This window comes from Chamaea fasciata, unplaced genomic scaffold (assembly GCF_029207755.1).
Source record: "Chamaea fasciata isolate MVZ Bird 193981 ecotype frontalis unplaced genomic scaffold, bChaFas1.0.hap1 SCAF_7, whole genome shotgun sequence".
Taxonomy (NCBI): domain Eukaryota; kingdom Metazoa; phylum Chordata; class Aves; order Passeriformes; family Sylviidae; genus Chamaea; species Chamaea fasciata.
The window spans coordinates 43,903,965-43,912,851 of record NW_027094092.1 but is presented as its reverse complement, the minus strand read 5'-3'; the positions used below and the strand labels follow the sequence as shown (position 1 = coordinate 43,912,851).

Genomic DNA, 8,887 nt, shown 5'->3' with positions numbered 1-8,887 from the left:
TAATGTATTCTTAATTGATAAGATATCGGGACTTTATATTGATAACATTTTGAGCCAGATCTACAAAAGAGAAAGTATATTGCATTAAACTCCTATGCTCCCTGTGGCTCAGAATACGCAAATTCTTGGTGTTACTTGCATGCTTCCTTCAAATTATATATGTCATTGTAGATACACATCCCATCTGCTGGTGCAAATTAGTATTAAAACATCCAAGTGATGTTGTTTATATAAACTGAAGAGCTGACATTAACTTTTAGTTCCTGCACTGAGTACAAATTTGACAACATATTTGTCGTGCACGTGAGCATGACAGATAAAAAGGGAACACTTTGTTGCTTCCAGTGTTAACACTGCATTGCTGCAGTGCACAATTGAAAATAGAATTTTCTTTCATTTGAAGTTCAACTTCAATAAATAACTTGTGAAGAAAAATCATAAATAGATCAAACTTCTGAAATATTATCATGCATGTTTTTAAAAATTACATGAAGTTTTGCTGAAAAACTGCAGACACATACCTTTCTAATATATATTTGACTATGGAATAATATGTTTTTGGTAGATTTTTCATTAGTTGTACTAGCCCTGTCTCATAGATGAAACATTTGAGACTGTAGGGTAATCTCTTAGTTTTTAATTACACTAATATCTTGGTGATGAGTACTCAGCAATGAGCAATTTCTCCTTGTTTTACCTATTCTTTTGGGGATGAGAGAAAAGCAATAATTATAAACAATGATTCACTTAATCAGGGAACTCTGATTAAATTCTTCAACGTTGTAGTGTCCTTTAGGTTTAAATTAATTATTGAATTTATGCCAAAGAAATGATGTCCCCACTAAATTATGAGGAACTTGTTTAGCCCATTACACAATTGGAGACCTGCACTAATCAAAAGGAAACAAATAAACAATCAATCAAAATTTTTTCTGGGATTTATACTACAAACAAAAGAAATCCTTAATTACAGAAATACCAGTAATTTGTAGTAATTCACAGCTGTACAACTAAGAAAAGAACACGGGTTATTTCAGGTCTTATTATTTCTAACTTTTGTTAGGACAGCACCTAGAGGCCAGTAAACAAGGGAACTTGTTTATGCTAGGCAAGAGAAGATTATTTCCTTTCATAAGGTATTAATCACAAATTAACATTAAGTACACAGAATATGGGATGTCCTTTACATCACCAAGATAAAAAAATGGCAGAAAGAATAAAGGAATCTCACAATTTTTTCTCATTATTTTTTTCAAGAAGTACTTGTTAATGGAAGCTTAAATCCATGGAGAAAGGAGGGAAGGTAAAGAGCAGGGTAGCAGATACACTAGATAAAAAGAAAATATGGAAAGGAAACAAAAAGGTTGTAGATGAAAAGGAAGAGTTTCTAAAAAGCACCTCCAAGCCCTGATCAGAAAATGCCTTTATTATTGCAGGAACAGGGAGGTCTCTGACCACACAGCCAACATTAGAATTGCTCCTCATGCAGGAACTGCTTACACAGGCCTATGAGTATTCTGTCTCAATATCCACACCTGTAAAAGATAGTAATGAGAACTGTCACTGACGAAATGTGATATCACAAGCAAATTTGTGGCTTTAGAAAGAACCATGTTGTATAAATGAATAACATTGTCATTTATTCCTTCTCTGGTTTATTATGTTGGGTAGGTGATTTCAGTTATGGTTTATTTTTTTTCTCTGACTTTTTTATGCATCAGGGCTACTTTTTCATAGAACTGTGTTGAGGAGACTTCTGTGTATATTGCAATTGTGATGAGTGAGAGAGAAAGTGCTTGTTTATGACACTATAGATTTTGCCTTTTTCAGAAAAACATTTCTTCTTTCACATCCGAAGTTTTGAGAGAAACAAAAAATTTCTTCTAATGTTTTTGATTCACAATAATAACAACACACTTTTATTTAGCTCCAGTACATGATCAGGCAACCCTTCTTCAAGTCCATTTTCTTTTCTCTTCCTATCTAATAACTAGCATTAAAATATATCTTCCTTTGTGTTTCTTCTGTTAGGTAATACTAGAAGTGAAATCAAATTGAGGATTCATTTAAAGTAATTCCATAAGCACATCAAGCCTTAAACTCATAAGGTCTGGGATAATTCAGGAAATCTGTGATATAATTTCTATGTAATACAGACTGTATTCAAGGTTCATTTTTGTTTCTTCTTTTTAGAAAGAAATTACTGAAATTTTTGTATCATGCTGCAAGGTTTAAAACCACATATTATGTACTGCATACATATAATGTTTTCTGTAAGAAATACAGATTAAAATTAGACTCTTTGAAGTAAATCTAATAAATCACCTGAATGACATCACAACTGGTATGTCTTAGAGTCATTATGTGTAATTGGCTAATGGTGTATTAACTCTTGTGCTATTCAATCACCCACAGGGATAATTCCAGTAAGTCTTGACCCTCAAGAAGGATTTCTCTTTAGAGGTAAATTATTTTTTTTAGTAAAAAACACTAACTAATTACTTTTATATAAATTCATTTGTAAAGCAATAAATCTGTCTTGAGATCTCACTGCATTTCAAGTGATAAATTTGATGTTCTCTGATGCCTTGAATTTCCCCCTTGAGCCAAGAAAGGTGATGAGAAAAGGAAATGAAGCCCCCAAATCCAGAGTTCACAAAACGCAGTATTAAAAACATATGTAGCGTATACAGAGAGGATCTCAGTCAGTGCCCTCTAGTTGGGAATTACTATAAAAGGATAAAATTTTTGTTCAAAAGGAAAAATAAGAACTTAAAATACTCAAGGCATAGAAGACTTCTCTGGAAGTGTGAAAGGTAGCAGATACTGGGACTCTATTGTCTAATATATAGTGATTCTCAGAAAAAGAGTACAGAAGCTAGAAAAAATCACAGTGCTTAATGCTCTCCTGTAGGAAGACAAACACACATTACATAGTTCAAAAATATTTTTTTCTTCTCTCTGAATAGCTCTATATTTCATCTATTGGTTTGCAGATGTACCTTTAAATAGGTGTTTCTTATTGCTTATTGAAAATTTCAAAATTTTTTTAGAAGTTCATCTAATGGGCAATTTGGAGTTTATAAATTCATATTTACTGTGCAATAGACATATAAATTGAAAAAACAAAAACAAACAAAAACAAACAAACAACCCCAAAAACAAACAAACAAAAAACACTCCACAAACCTCTAAAATGTTCTTGTTTTTAAAGCAAAAGGAAAGGGAAAAGAAAATAAATTTACTGTTTGAGGATATTTCTAAAAATTAAGTGCTTCAAAACTACTCTGCATCTTCTTTCAAAGTAATAATTAATAAGATAAAGTTATTTAAATTAAAGGTTAAGAAATAAAATAATTATTTAGGACCATGACATTAAGCCTCAGAATTACTGATTTCTGTTAATTAGTTTCCTTCAGTTGCTAGCTTTAGGGTGCTTTATTAGAAATCTGTGATTTTAATAAAGACACAAGACCTTTCTGGAGATATTTCTAGGTAAGCAGCAAAATTTGCAGTAAGTGGGCCACACATTCCAAATTGATTTGAGGATATCATTACATTAGAAAGTTATTTTCTTTCCTCATCCTAAAGGCTAACAAATTCACCTTGGAATTAAATTATCAATTTAATAAAACAAATTACTGTATTTTATTGCCATAAAATTTTTATGCAGTATGGAGTATATTAGTATGGGGCATAAAGTATAAACTATGGGGTTTATTCCAAAAAGACTACTGCTTTCTGTTCAGTTCCACATTGGCAAGTGCCCATCTTTCCCATTTTGTTTCTCTCCCTAGGCAGTTTGAACCAGAAGTGTGATGTAAAAACCTGAGTTACTGGAATATCTCTTGGTTTCAGTGAAGCTGGTAGAGCTTTTGGTTTTCCTGTGAAGGTTGGAATATAATCATCAGCTGGAGTGAAGGAACAGAAACTGAAAAGATAAAATTGCATTTTTATGGAAAAAAAAGTCTTTCAGCCTGAGTTGCAAAGATGAATCAAAGCTTTTAGCTCAAAGAAAAAAAAATCCTTTGTGCCTTCGAAAAAGAAGGCTGATGTGAAGAGGAAAGAAATCAACTTTTTTAAAGGAACTGTTCTTTGGACTTTAACAAGGTAAACTGTGTGATTGTTAGAAACTGTGTCAAAGTGGTGAGATGTCCAATCTCTGAACAAGCAAAAGTATTTACCATTAATTTCTCTGACTCATCTTTGGTACTAAGTGCACAAAACAATAATTGCTAAGAGTGGTTTGGGAAATTTTAAGTGGCAAGTTTATAGAGAATCAAGTAGGCAAAAGAACAGCATATACAGCTGTCCTAATTTCTAACAACCTCCTTCAGTAATGGCTCTGGATGACTGCAGGGCCAGATAAATAAATACTAATAGCAAAGTTTAGCCACATGGTCTTTTGAGAAAGTTATGCTAGTTGACCCTGGCCCACAAATTTGATTTTGCTCTTGTTGATATATGGAGTTATTCTGTTGCCGAAATATATCTTTGTGACTCCCACAGTGGGTAGCCTTTCTATACTCTTTTTTCATCAGGCTTAAAGTTTGAAACTGCGGTGATGACAAGGATTTTTAAAGGCTGAGAGGAAGTGGCTGCTACTTTGAAGCTAATAGTACTTGGATACATGCCTTTCTTAGGTTCCTATTAGATTGCCCTTGTTTTGCAGTGAAATGTTGTGTCACAATTCCTTGTCACTTGATCTAGGAAGGACAGGTTTATGTTAGATGGATATATGAGCTGGACTGGGATGTTGGCAGCCAATGGAACTGCACTGTGGTGGGTGTAGTCAGGTAACATGCTGCTGGATCTGATGTCATTGACGCAAGATCACAGAAAGGCTGATCTTTGCCTAAAATCAGCAAGTCTTCTTTGTTTAATGGCATTTTGAATATCCCATGCATGATTTTGTGTAAATTTATATGTTTTATGGGTGTTTTCAGAACTGTTTTGACACTGATTCCAGAAATGAAAAATGCCATAAAGAAGCAGCTGATACATTACACTTTGTTGGGATGAAAAACATCGGACACCATTAAGTTCTTTAAGCCCAAAATTAATGAAAATTCCTTCTTGGTCAAATTCAAGGTACATTTCTCTAATTTGCTTGGGTGTTTTTTGTTTGTTTGTTTTTGTTTTGTTTTGTTTTGTTTTGTTGTTCTTTGGGGTTTTTTTTTTTGTCTTCATAGGTAGAATTTCTGACTAAGAGAAAATCATTGTCTGTTGGAAGAACAGATAGTTACAGTAATTGCAGTGCACAAAACTTATTTCTATATAATTTAAGAAAGGTGTTTGAAAATTTATCAGTACATTAAAAACAGCAAAAATATTCCAGGCTAATTACTAATGCAGTACCTCATATATCTTTATATTTTTGTTTGTTTTAATGATGCAGAACTCTGGAGGTCAATTCCTATTCTGATACTACACTACAGCTTGCCTCTGCAAATGGAGATAAATAATTGAAGACCATATAAAATAAAATCACTGTTCATATAGACTGTCTATTTCTCATATCTAGGAACTAAGGAAATCATCACTGAGAGCAACTTTCAAGAAATGTGAGATGAAAGAGAAGATTTACATATTTGAAACATCTCTTCTAGTTTTTCTTTATAGTCTGCCTTAAACACACTACAGTAATATGAATAAAATATTTTTCAAATGTCTAACTAACCCTGACTTTTTCTATTTCCAATATATTTCTATGCACTACCAAATAACAAACAAAACATTAGAAGCCTGATTCACTCATTTGTAGGTGATCTATAATGCAATCTGTAAGTCCGTACAAATTTTTTTTTCTCAGTCAGCACTATAAACAACACAATTTTTTGAATATTCTTCACAGATAATATATTCAGGTTTGATTTATTTTATGAAGGTTTTATAGAAGCAAAATATACTTAGAAGGTACAAGAAAAAGTAGGACTTACACAAAAGTAATTGAATCATCTCTTTTTACACAACTCTAAATTCTTACTTTAATAAAGAAATAAAATTACAACAGAATTGATTGTATTGTTCAGTTCACTGAATTTTCTACTGATATATAGGTAGTACTGGAACTATGAGGACAAAAATCCTATTGCAATATCTATTATTTATCCAAATTCAGAACTTGTGACAGGCCTCTTTGTATTTTTTATCTGTCCTTCCATGTCCAGGCGTAACTTAGATGCTTCTATCTTCTAAACACGCAATTGTTTCATAGCAGAAGACAGCCACAAAATAACTCAAAGTATACTTACACTTCTTCTGCCAAGATTGCAGGTTTTATACGCTTACTTTCAATATTTTCCCACTGTTCCTTCCTTGGCCAAATAAGGCCTGTTGCTCTGTAGTTCTGATTTTAGGAAGAGGTGGGACCATTGTATTTGGATATGTTTATGTTTGAATTGAGGAATAAAATAATGGTATTATCATTCAAAAAATTAAAATACAGAAAAGACCTCTTCTGTGTGTTATTTTGTTGGAAACAGTGGACTGGGCCAGTGGTATTTCAGTCCTTGGTGTGACAGGTAATCACTGAAGTGTGAATAAAAGCTCAGAAAAATACCAAGATATGATACTATAAACTAACAGGCACATTTGGGGATTTAGTTCAAACTTTGTCTGCTGAAGAAAAGCCCACTGCCCCCTGACACAGTGAGCTCAGATGCTTCTCAGCAAGTCAGTGATGCTTAATGGGTACTGAAAGCTCTCCAATGAGTGACTCTTACGCAGTGAGTTATTCCAACTCTCTGTATCTACAACAGATCCATTCTTAATTTGTTCCTAGATTGGTGTAGCCTACTAAAAGTAGTAGCAGAAGTAGGAACCAAAGAAACTTGAGACTCTTGGGAGGGAAGGGGAAAAGGAAGAGAAGATAAACTCACAAATTCAAACCCAAAATAACCGAGTGATAATAAGCACTGGAGCATTAAAAGTGGATTTTTTTTTCATTCCTGTTCTTATTTATGTTGAAATTAGTAATGTCAAATGCTAGATGGATGCACCTCTCTTTGTCCATAAAGTTCTAATTAGTGCAGGCAGATTCTTCTTATTCTCTTCAAATATTGTCTTCAAGTTTCTCAAGTTCAAAGATGCTGTCTTGTTCTCCTAAGCAAAGAAAGAAGCAGAAGACATTTGTAAGAGGAACAGCTTGCAAATTCCCAAGGAATTGTTTGGCATCATAATATTATCAAAGAGTAAGTCAACTTTGGCACTCAGATGCTTTTTACTTTGAGACTTGGCTTTCAACAAGCCTTAGGAAATAACAAATGTCAGAACTGGGCAAGAGTCTAGCTTTCTTGCCTTTTTAAACAGTATCCTGTGTTAACCTGTCTGGCATATCTGGTAAATTTCAAAAGCAGAAGTAAAAAGGCAACTCTATGTAGGAAAAATGTGAAAAAGAAATTCAGAAGTGCTATCCTTCTTTTTACAGACAGAGAATATCACCAGAGCACAGTTGGTATTTTTTCATTATTGAGAGCATGCAGCAGCTTAGTTTCACCAAGGCTAATTGATTTTCACAGCTGGTGCATGAAAGGCTAAAGATGATATGAAATTTGAAAAGGACCCTTGTCTAGCCCCTGAAGCTTCTGGCATCTGTGGAGACAACAGAAAATCTTTGGAACTGAAATTACTAGTATATCTAACAATAATGTCAGGTTTCTGGGAAATTTAAGGTAATAATTGATCTCTCCCTACTTCAGGTAGTCACAAGAAGCCATATCCCTTCTCTTAAAAAAATCTCACACATCTGTCACTTATTTAATTTCATTTTACTATCAAAAGGTTGAATAGGTTTATGACACATGTGACATAATTATCTACAGAAGGCAACATCTTACTGAATAAGCATGTTTCATTATTCGTTACAGGGCAAAACAGATCATGCAGCTGAGAGAAATCTGCCATAGTTGATCAAAGGAAGGGTTTGTCTGAAAAAAAAAGAAAAGTCCACTATGGAAGGGATTAATCAAGTGTTGCTGTAAAAGTCATTCTTTCATAGCACTTAATCTTGTTCAGGATATCAAATTTCTTCATGTGTAGTCAATCTTTCTTACCACTGATTAAAAAAAAAACCCATGGGATGCACACATTAAGATTGTTGAGGTTTAAGGATGTACCCCAATTTCTTCCTGAATGCTAAAGATTTTTGGCTGCCTTTAGATGCTTAAAAGCAATTCTCTTTATCCATGTGGTATCAGCATTCAATTCTAGTGAGAATAAAGATCTTGTACCTGTTAATTTATAAAAAAGGACGGGCTGATCTCAAACTGCCAAAATGTCTCCAACTTGTAGCTATGCCATGGCTTAGAATAAGGACCATAACTTAACAAGGTCTCACCTGCTATAGTTGATTGATTAATAAATAAATCACAATGAATCTTACCCTTTACCTCTTGGTAATTCATTACTATGTTTCAACATGAAGCATTTCCTACTTTGAAAATTACTTTCCATAACAATTTAATATATTAATTAACACATATTTCATGAAAACATCTAAGTCAAGGAAATTCATATAGTTGTTACAAGCTGCTTATTGAAATCATGCATAATGGCAATTGATGATTTTGGATGACCATAGATTTTAGAAAGATTTGTTAAGAAGATTTCCTATGAAATCCACTCCTGTATTTGTGTACACCCACCCCACCCCATTCTAGCTTCATAAAACAGATTTTGAAGTCACTGAGAAAGCTCTACAAGGTGTGCTATTTGGATGTTATTTTGACACAGTAATTATACAAAGTGTACTGTAACTCTAGGAACTGCTTAGATTACAAAATATATAAAACTCCTAAATGTAGTGTGAACAAGACTTTAATAAAATTGCATTGTGACATACAAAAGATCCCTATCAATACATATCAATGTTTAGACAGAAGTTTAT

The 8,887-nt window shown here is 33.3% G+C and overlaps 1 long non-coding RNA gene across 1 annotated transcript; it reads left to right on the top strand.

Annotated features, from left to right (window-relative positions):
• The first annotated feature begins 2,379 nt into the window (after positions 1–2,379).
• Positions 2,380–6,507, top strand: LOC136291792 (uncharacterized). Its single transcript, XR_010721728.1, has 4 exons — positions 2,380–2,463; positions 3,798–4,110; positions 4,947–5,091; positions 5,399–6,507. It is a non-coding gene; the product is annotated as an uncharacterized lncRNA (long non-coding RNA).
• Positions 6,508–8,887: the final 2,380 nt, after the last annotated feature.